The sequence below is a fragment of the Tursiops truncatus genome, chromosome 13 (assembly GCF_011762595.2).
Source record: "Tursiops truncatus isolate mTurTru1 chromosome 13, mTurTru1.mat.Y, whole genome shotgun sequence".
In the NCBI taxonomy this organism is placed as follows: Eukaryota; Metazoa; Chordata; class Mammalia; order Artiodactyla; family Delphinidae; genus Tursiops; species Tursiops truncatus.
In genome coordinates, this window is record NC_047046.1 from 6,690,028 (window position 1) to 6,710,007 (window position 19,980).

At 52.5% G+C, this 19,980-nt stretch overlaps 1 protein-coding gene and 1 non-coding gene across 8 annotated transcripts in view; both read left to right on the forward strand.

The window, feature by feature from the left end:
- Positions 1–19,980, forward strand: part of PITPNM2 (phosphatidylinositol transfer protein membrane associated 2) — a 143,895-nt gene that overhangs the window by 19,113 nt on the left and 104,802 nt on the right. The window lies entirely within an intron of this gene.
- On the forward strand, positions 693–765 carry TRNAE-UUC (transfer RNA glutamic acid (anticodon UUC)). Its single transcript has one exon. It is a non-coding gene; the product is annotated as a tRNA-Glu (tRNA).

Consider the following 19,980-nt stretch of genomic DNA (forward strand, 5'->3'; position numbering starts at 1 on the left):
TGGCTGGCTGGGGCTACCCAGATGCAGATGAAGTTCTGGTGTGACGAACGAACCGGGCCGTCCTGGGAGGCCTTGGAAGGGCTGGATGGGGGTGCGTCTGCCAGACATCCCTCTGGCTGGACCCCGGGCTCCCTTAGTTCCTTTTAAGGTAGCCTTCCCTCCTGCCTGTTTCTTTTCCTGTCCTCTCCTCAGTGTGCTTTTGCTTCTGTTCATTTTTTGCCTTATTTTAGCCACGGTTGTTTGTATGGGTGGCCGAGGGGGCCGGTATAACTTTCCGAGGACTGAAGTCCTCGGGCTTTGTGGAAGCTTTTTCCTTGAAGCCTGGCGGCCTTGCTCTGCTAGTCAGCCCACACTTCTCAGTGGTCAAGGTTGCTGCCAGCTTGCAGGCTGGCTCGTGGAGGATCAGAGGCACGCGCTCCCAAGCTGGGTATGTACGCTCAAACCTTGTCACCAACTCACTGGAGAGTGGTGGTTTTTTGATCTACTTTCTGATTCTTTAGGAATATGTGGTTCATGGAATTAAAAGGTAGATGTAATGTGGTTTAAAAAAATGTATTTTAAAATCGTTTGGGCCACCCATTATTATTTTTATTATTTTTGCATTCTGCAGTTTCAAAAGAAACATTAAATGTTGGCTGTTTAAAAAAATCTAAAATAGTTATTAAAATCTAAAAGCTCTTTTTCGGGGGAATTCCCTGGTGGTCCAGTGGTTAGGACTCTGCGCTTTCACTGCCGAGGACCCAGGTTCAATTCCTGGTCAGGGAACTAAGATCCCACAAGCTGTGAGGCGTGGCCAAAAAACCCCAAAAAACAAAAAACACTTGTTCAGTTAAACTTTTAACATCAACATCACTGCCCTGTTGACCGAGTGGTGTATACCTTCCTTCAATATTACTGAGTCTGATTTTTCTACCTAGATCTCCACGATCAATCAGTTCCTGCATCCCCTCAACCTTTTCTTTCCCTGGCAACTCAGGACTCACAGTTTTCTAGTATTTAAAGAACATGACTTATTTTTCCAATGCCTTTCTTCACTCATCATTCACTTCATCATTCACTCTCTCAATTCTTCCATGGCTTCCAAAAATTACTAAAACACCCAGAAAGTGGTATGTGACGTTATACGGGACACTGGCAAGGTTTTCAAGATGAATTAGATCAAATCATTATGCTGTACGCCTGAAACCGCATACACGGTGCTGTCTGTCAACTGTAGCTCAGTAAAACTGGGAGAAGGAAAAAGATAAATAAGATACATTTCTCGCTTTATGGAACTTACAAGTTCATGGGTTACAATAAAGTAGTCAAAACCCAAAAGAGTAAAGACCATATTCGGTACGAAAAACATTGTTTGGATAAGTAATACATTGTACTTGGTACCAAACGGCAAGTGGTTGAGAGTTAAATGTAAGACTTCTTTGCTCCCTGTCTGCGGTCTCCCAGCGTGTATACTCTTCAGAGAGATTCTCTGCATATGTGAATATATGTTACATAAGAAAAAACTCCACAAATGGCTGCTTCCCTATTCACCTGCTGTTTTGACTTATCAGTGCATAAGTCTGGAGGTGGTCCTGTGTTCGTGCATCTGGGCTGCCCGGGCTTTTTAACAATGGGCTTAGTGTTTGGCCAATGGATGCACCATTATTTATTTATTTTTCTTTTTAAAATTTTCATTGGAGTAGAGTTGACTTACAATGTTGTGTTAGTTTCAGGTGTATAACGAAGTGAATCAGTTATACGTATACATCTATCCACTCTTTTTTTAGATTCTTTTCCCATATAGGCCATTACAGAGTATTGAGTAGAGTTGCCTGTGCTGTATACAGTAGGTCCTTCTTATGCACCATCATTTCTTAAGCCAGCTCCCTTTCCATGGAGTTTTGCATTCTAGCCGTGAAAGACTGGGAGCAAATGCTACCTCAGTGAGTCTCCCAGTATGTAGGTTTTCATGCAAATAGGCTTTCAAATCTGCGGAATAAATTTCCCCGAAGCAGAATTGCCAGGTCAAGGAGTGTTTTCCTTTTATTGTCGGTAGCTACTGCTCAATTGCTCTCCATAAAGGTAGGACCAATCGACATTCCCACTTACAGCGTGGGAGCATGAGGCAGTGGTTTTTAACCTTAAACCTCCAGGCAAGGAAGAGCTTTTAAGTAAGATGAAAATCTGGAGAAAACCGGGTGAGAGCCTTTCTACCGCAAAGGGCAGCTCTAGCAGAGTTCCTGGCCAGACGTCTCCCATTAGGTGCCCACTTGAACACGACCGCGAGGGGGCCGCCCCCGATTCCTCCATACTGGCTGTGGCCTGAAAGTTTCCTTCCTGGTGGGGATGGGGGACAGCAGCTGCCTGCCCCCTCCTCTGTCAGCTTGTTTATCACCGAGTGTCTGAGAAGTACCAGGAGCTTGAAAATGACACCAGGACTTATAAGATTACAAAATAATTTTGCCAAGTAAGGACATTATTTTTAAAGAGGTACCATTCTGGGACTTCCCTGGCGGGCCAGTGGTTAAGACTCCGCACTTCCAGTGCAGGGGGCGTGGGTTCGATCCCTGGTCAGGGAACTGAGATCCCACACGCCACGCAGACAAAAATAAAAATAGAATTAAAACATAAAGAGGTACCATTCACAGACATTACCGGAGGTTGGGGGGAAAAGAGGGGTGGGGAGTTAGTGTTGAGTGTTTGGGGTGGTGAGGAAGGTCTGGAAAGGGGTGGTGGTGCCGGTTGCACAGCCCTGTGCATACACTGAAGGCCGTCGAAGTACACTTAAAAGTAATTAAAATGGTAAAACTTATGTTATAAGTAACTAACCACACACACAGAAAAGCTACAGTTCCCCGTAGCCATCCTCTCATGAACGAAAGGACACTAAGAAATAGGAAAGGTCTAACCTAAGAATGAAAAGAGAATAAACAGAGCTTGTAGAAGGACGACTTGCTCTCTTAACCATGTGGTTCTCGTTTCGCCTTGAACTGGTGGGGGCCTGGCGGTTCCTGGTGCTGAGCAGGCCGCTGGGATGCGGGAGCCAGGGCAGGAGGCGTTGAAGGCTGGAGACAGTAGGAGCTCGGGCTGGGCCTGCAGGGGCTCTACGGTTTGGAAAAGATCCTGGCTCCAACTTAGGAGGCCCGGGGCTAAGCTACTCCACGTCCCGAGGCGCTGGGCCCACCCTTAGCTGTCTTTTCTCTCTGTTTTGATGCGTTTAAACAAGAAGCCTGTCGCTGGCTTGCTGCTGGATGTTTTTGGCCCCTGGTAGGAGTGAAGCAGGCAGTGATCTGGGTGTGGCCTTCCTCATGATATCCCTGTGTCCCCAGCGGTTCACTTTGCAAGAAGAGCATTTGCCCAGCCCTGTCTAGAAGCCGGTGAGCAGAGCAGGTATCTGTTTGAAACTACTTGGTGGCTTCTAGCAGAGGTCTCTCCTGGGGCTTGAGGGATCTGAAATGCCTCCCAGAGATGTCGTTTGGGCCTCTGCATGGCCACCCGGCCTCACTGGGGTGCTAGGTGTGTTACCAGTGCAGACTGTCATCCCAAACTATATATTATCAGGCACCCCGTGCTGTTGGCCTCAGTGCTTTTAGAGCACGTGGATGTGCACACGTGCTTGCTCTCCTGGGCCAGGGTTGCAAACTCCTGAGCCTTGCGTGATGTCCGGCCTCAGGCTCTGACTTTTTTCACGGGCCTCTCTCCATGGGTGGGGTTTATGGTCCTCACCCTACTTGCAGAGAGAGAAGAGCCAGTCCTGGGAAAGACCATGACCCTCGATTGAGTCCATGGCCACAGACACCCCTAACCCGGGCCAGTGCATCCCAGCCACCTGATGACTAGAGAACCAGCTCGTGACTATCAGGGCAGGAAGCTGCCTCGAGCTGTGTCACCCTCATTTCACAGTCAAAACCCCGATTCCAGGGCTTCCCTGGCGGCGCAGTGGTTGGGAGTCCGCCTGCCGATGCAGGGGACGCGGGTTCGTGCCCCGGCCCGGGAAGATCCCACATGCCGCGGAGCGGCTGGGCCCGTGAGGCATGGCCGCTGAGCCTGCGCGTCCGGAGCCTGTGCTCCGCAGCGGGAGGGGCCACAGCAGTGAGAGGCCCGCATACCGAAAAAAAAAAAAAAAAAAAAAAAAAATCCCGATTCCAGGAGGCAAGGTGGCCGGCTGGCACTTGAACCTGGTCCGTGTGCCCCCCCCCCGGCCCTAAACGCTGTGGTTGGCGCACTTTAAATCTTCGAGGGTGTTTGTTATAAAAAGACTCTAAAGCTGTGAGTTCATAGTGGACGGAAACACCGCCGACCTTCCCCACAGACGTGCCTCTCTGAAAGCCATCATCAGAGCTTCAAGCCAGGCCCCTGGCCTCCCAGCCACCTGTGATGAGTTTCCATTTGACTCACGGTTGTCAGGAAGGTGACACGGCTCACCATGTTCACTGGGCGCTGTGACTGCCGAGCTGACACAGCTCCTCGTGTGGGCGGCAAGCGTATGCTTCCCATTAAGAAAATTGCTAATTTTGAAACGAGCTCCGAATGGAATATTTCTTGCTTTTACTAAAATTAAGAAAATAATAATAAAACCACCCGCCCAAACACCCCAAGTTTAAAAGAAGAAAGAAAGAAAGAAAAAGGAAAAAAATTTAACGTCAACCCAGAAAAAAACCTCTGTTATTCAGCCTGGTCTCAGAACTCAGCAGAGCCACACGGACAGAAGGAAGAAGCAGCTCTCAATGAGGCGAGGTTAAGCTCACCATCCTCCATCCTTCTGGAGCGGTGGTACCTCATCCTTGCCTCTGCCTCCCTAGCGAGAGAAAGCTCAGGCAGAAGCGGCTTCAGACACAAGCGAACTGTGCTGTTTGCCTCTGAGAATTCCCAGCAGCCCCATGAGATCACTGGAGAAATCCCGCGGTGGCTGCAGAATCGGGGCTGCCTTGCCGAGTGAGTCTTGTTTGGAGCACTTGAGTCCTAAAGAGATCCTTGATAGTGTCAGGAGGTTATCATCGATGCTCACCCAGACGGAGCAGGGGTGGCACTTTGAGGGCCCTCCTCCCGACCTGCAGGGGTCTGAGGCCGATGGCGGGTCCAGGCCGGCCAAGACGTGAGATGGCCTCTCGGGTCCCCCGTGGTCCAGTGTATGATGCGGATGGGACCTGGGATGCCGCCTGAACCCCGGAGCCCGGCCTCCGTCAGTGCTGAGGCACAGCATTCGTGGACAGGCCGTGTGTTTGACAGTACTTTTACCGCATCCGGTAGCCAGATGGTCTAAACAACCCGTCCTGGTACGAGTATGTAAATATTTTCCGTCATTATCGTGGTGCTGCCGTGTTGACATTAACGAGGATGAAGAATTTTGCGCGCCACAATCAAGTGCCACTCAGGCCACAGGAGGGCCTGAAAAGCTGGCCCTCTGCCGTGGAGGGGACAGATTTCGGGGCAAGCTTGGTCTCCTCTTGCTGCCTTCTGCCAGATACCGATTCCCTCACCCAGAGACCCTGGGGAGACTTCCTCCCAGAGCTTTCGGCCAGGACAAAGAATGGTTCTCATCATGAACAGTACGTTTTTCACTGTCAGCAGAGCTCTGTGGCCAGCGTATATCCCTCTTTGCTTTGCCTACTAGGAAGCCCAGAACTAAGACTTGTTGTTGTTGTCGTTTTACTCATTTGCACGTAGATTGTCCTCAGTTAGGAGTTTCTGCATAGAGGATCATGTGAGGTGTCTTAGGGGCTGGGCTGGAAAGCAGGGTGTACATCCCTCTATGCACAGAACTAATCACACAGTTCCATTAAGAATCCAGGGGCCGGGCTTCCCTGGTGACACAGTGGTTGAGAGTCCACCTGCCGATGCAGGGGACGTGGGTTCGTGCCCCGGTCCGAGAGCGGCTGGGCCCGTGAGCCACGGCCTCTGAGCCTGCGCGTCCGGAGCCTGTGCTCCGCGACGGGAGAGGCCACAACAGTGAGAGGCCCGTGTACCGCAAAAAAAAAAAAAAAAAAAAAGAATCCAGGGGCCAAAAGTGTAATTTAGGAAGAGGAAATTGGACCACACTGGATTTCCACAGGGAATGTTGTGGAAGGAACAAATTCAAATGAAGGACACAGAGATAAGAGTGAGGTTACAAGGGAACAGAGGTAAGGATTCCAATGTGTGTGTGTCTGCCTTGTAAACTAGATGCAAGTCACTTGGACTTTGTTCAGTGTTTTGGATTCTGTTTCAGTGTTGCCTTCCCTTCTGCCAAAACTATAGCATTGCAGAATGTTGGAGCCGAATGGAGAGGTCTTATTATTGTTTTTTTAATTTTTAAGAAATTTTATTGGAGTATAGTTGATTTACAAAGTTGTTAGTTTCAGGTGTACAGCAAAGTGATTCAGTTATACATATATTCATTCTTTTTCAGATTCTTCTTCCATATAGGTCATTACAGAATATCGAGTAGAGTTCCCTGTGCTATATAGTACATCCTTGTTGGTTATCTTTTTTTTTTTTTTTTTTTTTTTTTTTTTGCGGTACGCGGGCCTCTCACTGCTGTGGCCTCTCCCGTTGCGGAGCACAGGCTCCGGATGCGCAGGCTCAGCGGCCGTGGCTCACGGGCCCAGCCACTCCGCAGCATGTGGGATCTTCCTGGACCAGGGGGCACGAACCCGTGTCCCCTGCATCGGCAGGCGGACTCTCAACCACTGTGCCACCAGGGAAGCCCCTGGTTATCTATTTTATATCTAGTTGTGTGTGTATGTTAATCCCAAGCTGCTAATTTATCCCTCCCCATCATGTTTCCCCTTTGATAACCACAAGTTTGTTTTCAAAATCTGTGAGTCTGTTTCTGTTTTCTAAATAAGTTCATTTATATCATTAAAAAAAAAATTAGATTCTACATATGAGTGATATCATATGAGATTTGTCTTTCTCTGTTTGACTTACTTCACTTAGTATGATAACTGCGAGGTCCATCCATGTTGCTGCAAATGGCATGATTTCGTTCTTTTTTATGGCTGAGCAATATTCCATTGTATGTATATGTACCACATCTTCCTTATCCATTCGTCTGTCAGTGGACATTTAGGTTGCTTCCATGTCTTGGCTATTGTAAATAGTGCTGCAATGAACATTGAAGTGCACACGTCCTTTCCAATTATGGTTTTCTCTGGATATATGCCCAGGAGTGGGATTGCTGGTCCTATGGTAGTTCTGTTTTTAGTTTTTATAAGGAACCTCCATACTGTTCTGCATAGTGGCTGCACCAATTTACATTCCCACCAGCAGTTCAGGAGGGTTCCCTTTTCTCCACACCTGGAGAGGCCTTTTAAACATCAGCCTCTCACTGTACAGATGGGAAATTGAGGCCCACAGAGGGGAACTGACTTACCAAGAGTCAGCCAGCTAGAGCTTGGCTGTCAGCCCTCACACCTGGAATTGTGGCATCACACACAGGGAGTTCCCTCGATACCTCTGTCCACACTGTACCAGCCCCCGCTCTGGAGAGGACGAGGGAAAGTCACGTAATTAAGTGACAGCTTGGATTGATCAACTGGCGGCCTGGTTAGTCTATTGGATCATTGGAGAAATCCCACAGCCTTCCCAGCGGCTCTTTGAAACTCAGCGCAAGGCTCGACTTCAGCATTTATTCCATTGGGATTTGGGGGAAATTAGTCTCTTCCTCAGCCTCATGCAAGCACTGACTTCTCTTAGTGACTCATATGTGAGAGTGTGAAAAATCCTCACAAGTCTCACATTAGGAATAGAAATTTCCCCAAAACCCAGTAGAGAGCTTGACTACTGTGTCAGTGTTCTGTTGCTGCAACAAAGTACTCCCCAACTTAGTGGCTGAAAGCACCAATTATTTGTTCACGATGTGGCAGTTGGGACAGGGCTTGGTTGGGGACGGCTCATCTCTGCTCCGCTGGTGTCAGCTGGGACGGCTTGACTGGGGGGTGGAAGATGCATTTCCACCATGGCCCAGCTCCCATGGCTGGTGGCTGGGTACGGGAGCTTGGCTGCATCAGCTGAGGCACTGGTTCCCCTCCGAGTCTGTGTCTTCAGTGCTTAGCCGGGCCTTCCTAAGGCTCGGGTCCTAACCCAGCACAGTGTCACTCCCTCCCTCTCTACCCCTCGCCGTTCTGTTGGTTAAAACAGGTCATCGGGCCGGACTGGATCCAAAGGACAAGGACCCCGCTGGGGGCCACCCAAGTAACCATCCGGCACAGACACTCTGGGAAGAGCTCTTTGCGAGAGAGGCCAGGTGATCCACTTACGCTAGCCTGCCGAGGCCCGGCTCCACTCTTGGATGCCTCCGGAACGCCCAGGCTTCCAGGAGCCGTTCTGTGGGAGAAGCTCCAGCCAGACCCCAGCGGTTCCCTCCCTCCAAGAGGCTGCAGCGCTTGCCGTCTGCTTTGTATCGCGGATGGCTGCGCCTCTTATTACATAATATGTTATTCTGGGCCGCACCAGGCCCTGGTTACTTGTCAAAAGTTTCTAAAAACCAGCTGTATCAGCTCCAGGCAACTGGGGGTGCTGCCCCTCCCTTGTAGTATTAGTCACTCTGTACTTAGCTAAATTTAACTTTTTATCATCCAAATGATATTTTTGTGGGCTTGGGATTTTACATAATGCTACCAACTGCCGCAGGCTAAGAATTTCTCCTTTTCGTTATGCGTGTGTGTGCGTGTGTGTGTGTTGGGTGTTTTCCCCCCATGAACTTATACGCGCTCGAGGCAGCACTGTTCAGCTCCTCTCCCGCCCTCCCAGGCCTGGGTGTGTTCTGCAGGCTCTGTTTTGCCTTTTGCCAGCTGGGGGGGAGACCGCTCCTAACAGCTTTCTAATGGCCCCCGCTAAGGCTTCCTTCCTCACTTGAGGTCTCTCCACTTTGAAGGTCTCTTGAGGGTTTCCCTGCTGCCTTCAGAGAGAGAAGCTCTCAGGTTCAGAACTGAGTGTGTTGAGAAAGCAGAGAGAAGGATCCGGAGTGGGGGGTGGCTGGAAAGGGACAAGAAAGAAGAAAGCCAGCCACCCCACCCAGGGGTGGGGTCCAGGCTGCAGGCTTTTCCTCTGGGCTTGGGGGTGGGGGGCGGAGAACTCAGGCCACGGAGGCTGAGCGGGGAGCCTGGCCTCTCCTTTGGGGAGGTTCTGGAGCAGGACACGGGGATGTGGGGATGCATTGTGGCCATCCTAACTTTCCCGGAGCTCCCACTGCTCGGCAACGGTGGCGCACCGGGGTCTCGTGTGCTCCACACCGTGACCGTGCATGGGAGGTGCCTCCCGCCATTTTCCAGGTGGGGAAACCGAGGATCGGGTCACAGGGTAGCAAACAGTAGCAGCAGGAATTACAGCGACAGCAAACACTGGGTGCTTACTGTGTGCCGGGCACAGTGCTAAGCACTTGCTTTCCTGAGCTCATGGGTCCTTTGTGGTGGTCCCGTGAACTAGGTGGTAGTGTCAGCGCTCTCTTACAGATAAGGAAGCGGAGTCCAGAGGGGCTAAGCAGCGGGCTTGAGGCCATAGAGCCAAGAGATGGCAGAGCCAGACATCACCCGTCCACCCAGGGCGCCTCCCTCCGCTAAGCCGCTTTCCAGGGGCGGGCTGCCGACAGACGGCAGAGATGGGACTTGGACTGGGCCCTGTGCTCTTTCCAAAGCATCACTAAGCTGATTCCGGCCTCATCTAGTTGTCAGGTTTCCTCCTGCCAGCTGTCTGTAAAAAGCAGCAGGGTGTACATTATGTCTAGGCGTCTCTGGGAGAATTAACCTGACACTGGAGAGAGGAACCAGGTGCTGGGGAACAGGGACGAGAGAGAAACTCACTCTCATGCTTTTTTAAATCTTTTCAGAAATACAGATGTATTACTTGTTTTAAATTATTTTGTTAAAAATTAGGAACTCCTGGAGACTTCCCTGGTGGTCCAGTGATTAAGACTGCACTTCCACTGCAGGGGGCACAGTTTCAATCCCTGGTCGGGGAACTAAGATCCCGCCTGCCGGGCAGTGTGGCCAAAAAAAAAAAAAAAAAATAGGAACTCCCAGGTATGTACCTAAATCAAACACACACATCCACACAAAAACTTGTCCACGAATGTTCCTAGCAGCACAATTCTTCATAGCTCCAAAGTGGAGACAACCCAAGTGTCTGTTCACAAATGAACGGATGAACAAAACACAGTTGACCCACACAATGCAGTGTTGTTCGGCCGCAAAAAAGAATGAAGTGCTGACGCAGGCTACAATGTGGATGAACCTTGAAAACATGATGAGAAGTGCAAGAAGCCCGACACAAGAGGCCACGTACTGAATGGTCCCATTTACGCGAAATGTCCGGAATCGACAAATCTGTGGAGACAGAAGGCAGATGGTGTTGGCCAGGGGCTGGAGGGAGGGGCTGTGGGGAGTGACTGCTAATAGCTATGGGATTTCTTTTGGGGGGGTGATGAAGACATCCTGGAACTAGAGAGAGGTGATGGTTGTACGACTTTGCGAATGTACTGAAGGCCACTGAATTGTACACTTTCAAAGGGTGAATTCTGTGGCATGAGAATGACATCTTAATAAATCAAAAAATTAGGAGCCAAGCCTTCAGATGGAATCGAAAGCTGGGCTGCCCCCTCCTGTTGCCAGCAACCTGGACAACCTGCTTGGGTACCACTGCCATTTGCATCCGTCCTTCTCTGCCCATTCTTTAGCCACCTGCCTCATGGTCTCCATGTCAACGGGGGTTGGAAACAAGAGTGTTCAACTCCAGCCGTGCTCCCCACTCATTTGGAACTTATACTTTCAACCGGGGCCAGCCTGAAACATGTGGATGTCTGGGCAAGCTAGTAATTTGGCACCCCCATCAAACCAGTATTCTTTAAGTGTTTGTTTGACGTTTATTTAGTGGGGATGAGGAGAGACTGATATTCTATTAATAGAAATTATGTAGAGAAACAGATTCACTTACTAATTCATGTCCATTGACTAGAACAATTAAGGATCTGAACATTTTTCAGGAAAGCAATTCTGACTTCTATTGGTTCTTATCTTCAAAGGTTGGGTGTTTTTTTTTCTTTTCTTTTTTTTTTTTACCCTCCTGCAATCTTGCAAATCATTCGGGTTGCATATTGAAGATTTAGATTTAAAACTGAAAGGAGAGGATCTAATGCATAAAATGATGACTACAGTTGACAACACTGTATTGTATAAGGGAGATTTACTAAAAGAGTAGAACTGAAGTGTTCTCACCACAAAAAACAAATATGCAGTGATAGGGTCATAAACTCAATGGTGGGAATCCTTTCACAATGCATACGTCTTTCAAATCATCACGCTATACACTTTATTTTTTTTATTGAAGTATGATTGATTTACAATGTTGTCTTAGTTTCAGGTGTACAGCAAAGTGATTCAGTTCTACATACACATATATATTATTTTTCAGATTCTTTTCCATCATAGGTTATTATAAGATATTGAGTTTAGTTCCCTGTGCTGTACAGTAGGTCCTTGTTGTTTATCTCTTTTATATATAGTCATGTGTATATGTTAATCCCAAACTCCGAATTTATCCCTCCCCCCTTCCCCTTTGATAATCATAGGTTTGTTTTCTATATCTGTGGGTCTATTTCTGTTTTATAAATAAGTTCATTCATATAATTTGTTTTGGATTCCACATAGAAGCAGTGTCATGATATTTGTCTTTCTCTGTCTGACTTAACTTCACTTAGTAGGATAATCTCTAGGTCCATCTGTATTGCTGCAAGTGGCATTATTTCATTCTTTTTATGGCTATGCACTTTAAGTGTATCAAGATTTTATTTGTTGATTATACTTCGGTAAAAATGGGGGAAGAACTCAAAGGAATAAAATGGTTTTGTTCCTGGCAAACAGCAACATACCGTGCATTATTTAGTTCCAGAACCTCATCCCACGCCGCAGCCCCCCATGATCACAGCTACAGGTGCGCATGGAACATGCCTACAGCAAATCTCAGCACAGAATTGTGTTCTGTTTTGATTTTTCATTCCCCTAAAGGGAGTGGGTTGATTTGCTTTTCGCCTTTTGTGTGAGAGGTCACGGGAGGAAGCCTGAGTCCTCTGGCAGCATCTTCCTACTTTATTCCAGTGTCGTTTTGCTCCCCTGCCCCTAGAGCTCTGTCCCCCAAGGAGCTGTGTCGCTCCTTAAGTTGACTCTGCATTCACTTTTTGGATTTTAAATGCTTTTGTGTCAGAAAAATCATTTCCCCGCCGCGCACCCCTGTGTGAAGCCTGCGCATCCTTTCTTGCAGCCGCTGCTGATCTCATTCTGCCGGGTGTGAGTCAGTTGACCTTCTCACCCCCGGGGGGGGCGGGGGGGGGGAGGCGGCACAGTGGAGGGGAGTGGGGCCGGTGTGCAGAAGCCAGCTCGCCTTTGACTGGCGTGTTGCCGTGGCAGACCCCTAACCCTCTCGGTGGGTTTCCTGACCCCTCGAATGGGGAGACTGCCACTGACCTCACAGAGGGTTTGGAGGTGGTGTGATGAAGGCTAAGAAACAGAACAGAGGAGAAGCTGTGCAGAGGCAGGGCGTGTGAGGGCGAGCTGGGGGTTCTGGTGGGATGGAGCGGGGAAGCCGGCGGGGCTCCCGTGCCCGGCGGGGACCTGGAACCTGGGACACCTGGGGTGTTGTGTTCTTTGGGGGTCGAGCATGTCTGTGCAGGGCAGAGATGGAGCTTCAACCCCTGCAGCCCCATCCCAGAGAGGAATCTGCAGAACTGGCTGTGGCTTCCCGGGAGGGAGCGTGGGACTGCTCTGGGGTGGGCGGCGTGTGAAAAGCCCGTCTCTGTCGCTTGCAGCCACACCTCCCACTGCTGTGCCGTCACTGGTTATCTTTTCACCTCCCTAGTTCGCTTCCCTTCCTCCCCTGAATTCTCGCCGTCTGTGCCCTCACTCTGCAGTTCATCACTTTTGTTTTTCCGAGCCACCATGAAATGCGCCTCTTCTTTACTTCTACTTCTAGTGTCCCTAGTTGCCCCGGTGCCTGGCCTCAGCCCCTGGGGCAGGGTTGCTCCGGAGTTGGGAATCGGTTCCTGGAACAATTAGAGCTTCTATAGCAGCAGGGGGCTGCCTTCCAGTCATGGTCACTGGAAGGCCTCCTGGGCTGCTGTCTGCCTCCTGGGCACCGTACCGGGGGGTGCACATGTGTCAGACAAACAAGAATGGGCGTTGAGCTGTACACAGGGATCACGGGAGCATCTTGGGTCCTGATGGGGGCCCTGGATTGGGTGGCAGCTTTCGTGGTGCCTGTGCAAGTTCTGTCCTCTTGTAGTCTGATTGCGCCTGGGACTCCCTGGAAATCTATTTCTCCACCTTTTTCATTTTGTTGTGAGCGCTTGTCTCTGGCTTCTGGGTATCTGGTGGAGGTGGGCCTCCAGTCCCGTATTGCCCGAGTTCAGGGGCTTGATTGGAAGGTGAGAGTCACCTGCATCGCCCCGCTGACCGTGACCCTGCCCCCTGCATCAAGATGCTGGTGGCTGCTTACCGAGAACTCCGGGCTGATGTGTCAGGCCCCCCCGCCCACCCCCCATCTCCCACCTGCCTCCCCTCTGCAGCCTGAGGTCCTGAGGTCCCGCAGTCCCAAAGGTTGATGGGTGAAAACCTCAGGTTTGAGGCTGAGAGCTCCGAGCTGGACTTCTGAGAGAAGAAAGCTTCCCGCGTGTGCTGGGGCTATGGGTTCCGGTTCCCTGCGCAGTCTTCCTAAGCAGAGGGAGTCCTGGGCGGTGTCGGTGTCGGGTGTATCAGCCCCCAGGAGTGCATCCTGGACTGGGTCCCTTTTGTCAAATGAAGGCTCCTTTAGCGAGGCACCCCCGGTCCTGCCCTCTGGGCACATCTGGATCGCTCTGGCGTTGCTCAGGAGGAGGCCTGGCTTCCTCGATTTCCCAGCGGGCGCTGCGCGATCAGAGCGACCAGATGTCTCACCCCTCGCCCGCTGAGCTTCTCCCTGCAGGCTGCTCCCTTCTGTGGGCCTTGAGAGCAGGACGTCGGAGGCGCCTTCCCACGCAGACCTGCAGGTTAGGACCGCCCACCAGCGTTGGAGTTGGGGGGGGGAGGGGCTCAGTTGCCGTTTCCTCTTCCTCAAACATCTGACTTTATCTGAAGTACGTGGGGTAAATCGTATTAATCGATCCTGCTTCTTGCAGATATTGACTCCTCTCCACCAAGCAGGAAGGACTGATGTGCTCTCCCTGGTAGCTTTGGATTCCCCGGGCGGCCTGCGTTTCTCTCCTCGGTATAGGGCGCCCTGGGGTGCCTCTCTTCTCTTGGCTCCCCTGGGTCAGCCTGGCCCTCCCCACCCCAGCCAACGGGACAGAACAAGAGTTTGGGGGCTCCCCAGCCTGGGTGCTGCCTTGCCGTTTCCCACAAGTCATGGTCAGTGACACGGAAACAACCATGCCTGTGTTTTCAGGTAACCACCTCCCTGGATGAAACTGAGGCCTGGGGCTGTGGTGTGCTGGGGTCCTCTGTGGAGTCAGGACGAGTGGCCGAATCTCCCAGAGCCTGGCTCTTTCTCTCCTTCTGCCCCGAGTTAGAGCAGGAGCCCGCGTGCCGGGCTTCCCGTCCATCCCGTTCCATCGCATATCCCGAGTCTTAGGCGCAGGTCTCGCTCTCTCCCCTTTTTGTCCCACCAAGGCCTTCGGTGGGCAGAGCAGTTGAAGTGATGTTGCCTTTTCCTTTCCTAAATTTCAATGAACCCTTCTCCCTGTGTACCAGTCAGCTAGTTTGAGTTTTCGAGGCATGGAGGGTGGGCATTCCATCCCAGGACACTAACCTGGGCGGGGAGGGAGCACTGGGGTCCCTAGTTGCGGCCGTCTCGGCCAGGCTATGAGCTGTAAAAGCACTTGCTCTGCTGAGCACACAGTAACCTGTGCAGAAGCCCTTACAATCGCTGTTTCACACGAGGAAGCCGAGGCTCAGAGACGGCAGGCATCTGGCTCAAGGTCACACGGCTGGTCAGTGCTGGGCTTGGGACTGGACCCCAAGTCTAGGTCCCGAAGCACATGGCATGATTTTCCAAATACAGCTGGACTTCCCCATGGGCTGGGGGGCCTGTCCCCAGGTGAGTCCCCGGCCTCCACTCCTCCCTGGGAAAACGGGGCGCAGCAGACAAGGCCTCAGTCATGGGCGCCCTCACTGCTGTGTTTCCACAGTGGCACCATGGGCTGTCTCCTCTAATTGCCCGTTCTTTTTAGTTGCCGTGAAAAGGCCTCCAAGTGCTAAGAAGGGAGAGTGCTATGTTGTATTTTTTGTTCTGTTGTTTTGCGTCAGTTCTTTCCCAGGTGTCTCAGCTGGGTATTGGGGGTGGGGTTGCCATGGGGACACGGGCCCTGACTCTCAGCCTCTCCGTGGTCACTCGCTGTCCTGCCGGCCGGGGGGCCTGGTGGGCCCTCCTCTGAGCTCTGACATCAGCTCCCGTTGGTTGGAGGGGCCCTGCCCCAACAGAGCCTTCGTTTCCTGTTTCTTCTTCTACAGGAAGGGGGTTCTTGTCCTTCCTGACGACCTCATGCCCAAGTTCCGCGGTGTTAGAGATGGTGGCCTTTCAGCCCACCTTATCTGCGCGTCCTCACTTAGAACTCCTCAGCTTCACTCGTTTACCCAGCGAACATTTACTCAGTACCTAGTGTGGACCGGGTACCGTCCCAGGTGCCCGAGTTGCAGGTGTGACTCCGCCTGTGTGGAGTTTATGCCCTGGTGTTGGCCCAGCGCCCGCGCTGCACTCTCCCCTCTGCGCTTTGCATATGCTGTTGCGGCGTCCTGAGCTTCCCTGTTCTCGCCTCTGCGCTACATCCCACGGTGGGGATGATCTCAGTCGCCCCCTACCCGCCTCTGAGCTCTTCCTGGGAGTTTGTGGCTGTGTGGGACATCGAGAGCACTGGGCCCTGGATGGCAAGAATTGAGGGCGGCGTGGAGAGAGGCGGCCATTCTGAGATGTGAAATCACCTCCTCATCTCCTCCGCAGGGGGCTGGGGAGGAAAAGGCTGGAGGAGCAAGGTTTATTTGTAGAGAAGCTCCTTGCTCCAGAGGAGCATGGAGCCCTTCCTTCCAGGAGGTGGGGGGCTGTGGAGGGCAGGCAGGGGGCAGCTGGAGTTGTTGTCTCAGCTGGGCCTGGCTGTCTTCTGTATCTGCTCAATCTGATGCAGGAGCTCTCCATCCTCAGAGGGTTTGCCTCTGACAGGGGGTCCCAGGCTGGAGAGCGTCTGTCCTCAGCGCCTCCTCCCCAAAGCTGAGGACGTTTGCCATCCTGAGCAGGTGAGCAGAGCTTCTAGCGTGTCCTTGGGGTAGGGGCTCGGTAGGAAGGGTCCCGGGCCAAGACTCAGAGTCGGTCACTTCCTTCCTGACTCCCCGGCTCGTGGGGAGGGGCGCTTCCTGCCATTGTCTCCGCTGAGGCCTCGGCAAGGTCACTGTCTCCTGAGGGGGAAGAGAGCTGAAGACAGGACAGGACCTCAGACCACAGTGGCAACTGACACACTTTTCGTCCCTACCACCGCGCTGGCCTCCCCGCCTCCCCTTGGGCCCCTGGATGGAGACTGAGGGAGGGGTGAGGCTTCTTTCCTTCACCTGTGGGAGCTTCACCCCTCTCAGCACCCCAGCCCCATGTGGGAGGGTTGGCCGGCCGCTCCCTGGGCCGTAGGTCTGATGGGTGGCCTGTTAGGGGCCTCGGCCAGCGAGGGAGGCCGTGTGCACCCGTACAGAGGGCAGGAGCAAAGACTGGGGCTTGTCCTGTATTCCTTCGAGGTCCCCCCATGGCGCTTGGGAGGCAGCTGGGCGGGACCTGACGTCCCCCGTGGCCCCTCCTGACCTCTTGCATCCATAGTCCGTTTCCTAACGTGGGACCTTGGCACCCGGCCAGCCCTGCCCAGGACTCAGGTAGAACACGGAGGGGGCTTCCACCGGGTTGCTCGACCCTCCGCTTCTTTCTAGGCTCTTAGGCCCTCTCTCGCGGCCCGGGAGCGACGCCCGCCGAAGTCTGGTCCTTCCACCTCCCAGTTCGTCCTCTTCTCAAGAGCCCCAGATCCCCATTCCCTGGGTTTGCCCTCTCGGCCTCAGTGACGCACATCTTCCCGAGAGTGTACTTCATCTTCATCCACGTGGCAGGAGCTGCATTTCTCTGGCTTTGCTTCTGGTCTCTGCTCCCAGTCACGTGTGGACGTTCGCCCAGGCACCTATCAGAGAGCCAGGCTTGAGGGCCCTCGGTTCGAGCGCTCTGGGGTCGGGGGCGATCAGTTGGCCTGGCCTCGGTGGTCCGGCCCAGGGCTCCTCTGGAGCTCGGTCCGCAGGCCTCCGGCACTGCAGCCCCCTCCTGGCTGCCTTCTGCTCACTCTTCCACCATGGCTGCCTTTCCCTGGTTCTAAGGAAGAGCCCACCGCTTGCGTTTCCCTTCTTATGCTTCCCTCACGACCGGTGTCCAGTGCACTAACTGACCTGTGTTTATAACCTCCTCTTGCCCGGCAAGGAGGCGCCTGGAAGCATCTGCTTATGAGCTGACCCCACCACCTCCCAGGGGCCAGACCAGGTCTGTGTCATTTCCTTGCTTTGTTCCTCCACATGCTTCCTAAGCCGCGAACCTGCCTAGAACAATCACTTTGACTCCCAGAGACACTGTCCAGAGCTTGGGATTCTCAGAGGGACTCCTGGGATGACGTCTTTCAAGCTGGAGGGTTGTATGGCCTGAGACTGTTCATCTTAGCAGTGTGATCGAACCCACAAACAATCAAAATGTATTCATTCAACATGCATTTAGTGAGTAGCTGCTATTCCGGAAGCTGGGTATAAAGGAGTGATAAAACATTTAAAATTCTGGCCCTCCTGGGCTTAGAGTCTAGCGGGGGTAGACATACAATATGCAAGTAGGCAGTAAAATATATAAGTACGTCAGGTGGTGATCGGAGCTAAATAAACAAGGGAAGAGAAGGCCTCTCAAGTCAGGAACATTTAAGCAAAGGCCTGAAGGAGGCGACGGAGAGAATGGGGAGGTTATCCCAGGCAGAGGAGACAGCCTGTGCAAAGGCCCTGAGGCAGGAGCTCAGCCGGGATGTTCAGAAAATCTGAGTGAGTGGAAGAATGGCAGGGGAGGGGGTTGGAGAAATAGGAGAGCCCACATCTATCAGGACCTTGCACTCCTGTCTGGACTTTCACCTTTGACTCTGAGTGAGATGTGGTGCTACTCTAGAGTTTGACCAGAGAAGGGCCAGGATCCGACCTGTGCTTTAAAAGGATGGTTTCTGGCTACTGTGTTGAGAACACACTGGATGGGGTGAAGGGAGGAAGCAGGGAGACCAGCAGGGGCACGGATGCAGCACGTGAGGTGGTAGGCCCTGGACCAGGGTGCCAGCGGTGGAGGTGATGAGGGAGTTGGGCTCCAGGTACGTTTTAAAGGTAGAGCTGGAAGGAATCACTGAGGAATTAGGCAATCCTCGTTGTGTGGACTTTTAAAAACAGGTTCTCATGAGCTTGGAAGGACCTAAGAGATCATCTAGTCCAACCTTTTCACTTAACCTACGGGGTAACTGAGGCCCAGTAAAGGAAGTTACTTGTCCAGAGTCACACAGCAAGCTGGTTAGTGGCAGAGTCAAGACTTGAGTTTTTGACCCCATGATTTTGTAGCTGAACTGATTGGCAGCTGTGGGAGGAGACCTGCAGAGGTTTGGGGTCCCGAGGGAAGCAGGGCTGGCCCCCAGCACAGCAGCTGAGCATGGGCTTCTGGCAGATTCCATCGGCCGGCAGGAACCCGGGACATTGTAAACTGACATTTATGGGTGCTGTGTGCCTGTAACGGCTCTTCCCGGGCTGACGTTTTGACCTCAGTTGGGCAGAGGTCTTGAGGGTCATGTCTGAGCTCTTGGGCAGATCAGAGACAATACTCCTGTGCATGTTCTTGAAGATTTTATTGAGCTTCTGTTAAGTGCCAGCCCAGAGACAAGACGCCCTTGCTCTGGAGGACCTAACAGTTTGGGAGACGGACAGGTGAACCAACGATGCCCCCGCGATCGTGGGCAATCAGGCCCGTGCAGGAGCTGTCCACGCTTGGGATCTCTGTCCGAGGACAGGCACTAAACAGCCGCTGCAGCCACCAGATACCCCAGGGAACACAAGCCAGAGGCCTTCCGTACACCAGGGTGGTCTGCTTAAACCCTGATTCATCTCTTAGAATAAAGGGGGCAAGGAGAGTCGGCGGGGGCTGGCATCTCGCTGCCCTACAGCCGTGTCACCGAGCACAGGCTTCACTTAAACTGTGAGGACCCAGGTGCACCCCCTGAGAGGCAACCTTTCATTGCCAGCACTTCCCATGTGCTTTCTTGTGCAGGGCGCTGGGCTGGTAACTTTTCTTTAGTCCGCAAGCCAGCTCTAATGGCCGGCTTTAAGGTCACTGGTGACCCCTGAGATACAGCACGAGGCCCGTGAAGCTCCCAGCTCAGCTTGGAAAGAGCTGGGTATCATCCGCAGGCTCTTCCGTGTGAGGGTTGCCTGGGAAGATAAAGAGAGATTTTGCTTTCACTCTCTACGGAAAAGCTGGGTCTATAGGCCAAAGCGGGGAAGACTCCAGTTTGATTTTTCTTTTAGCCTTTTAACTTGATCTGTCCCATCACAACAGCGGTATTCTTGAGGCCAACTTGGAATTGCTTCCACGGGGTGATGTACGGGCTGTCTCCAGAAGTGGTTCTTGTGCCCTTGGGTCTGATTAGCACCCTGGCGGCCACAGGTGATCCCAGGACAGGGCTGATGAGAATGTGGTGCCCAGACGTGGGAGATCCGGCCAGACCACTGAAGCGAGGCTTGAGTCTCAGTGGGCTGGTATCATGCCAGCCCCTGTCCTTTTGTTGGCATCTTCCTCGGCGGCTAGAGGAGTGGGGAGATGGCAAGGAAAAAAGAAACACCCAGACAGGTTCCCTCCAGGGCACAAGCCGTTTAGTCCCCGCCTGTCCTGGGCTGCAGCACCTGGAGATGACTGGGAGCCCTTCCTAGCACCCCTGGGGTGACTCTCTCCAGGACGGCCGAGGTTGGGCACTGTGCTCAGGGTGTG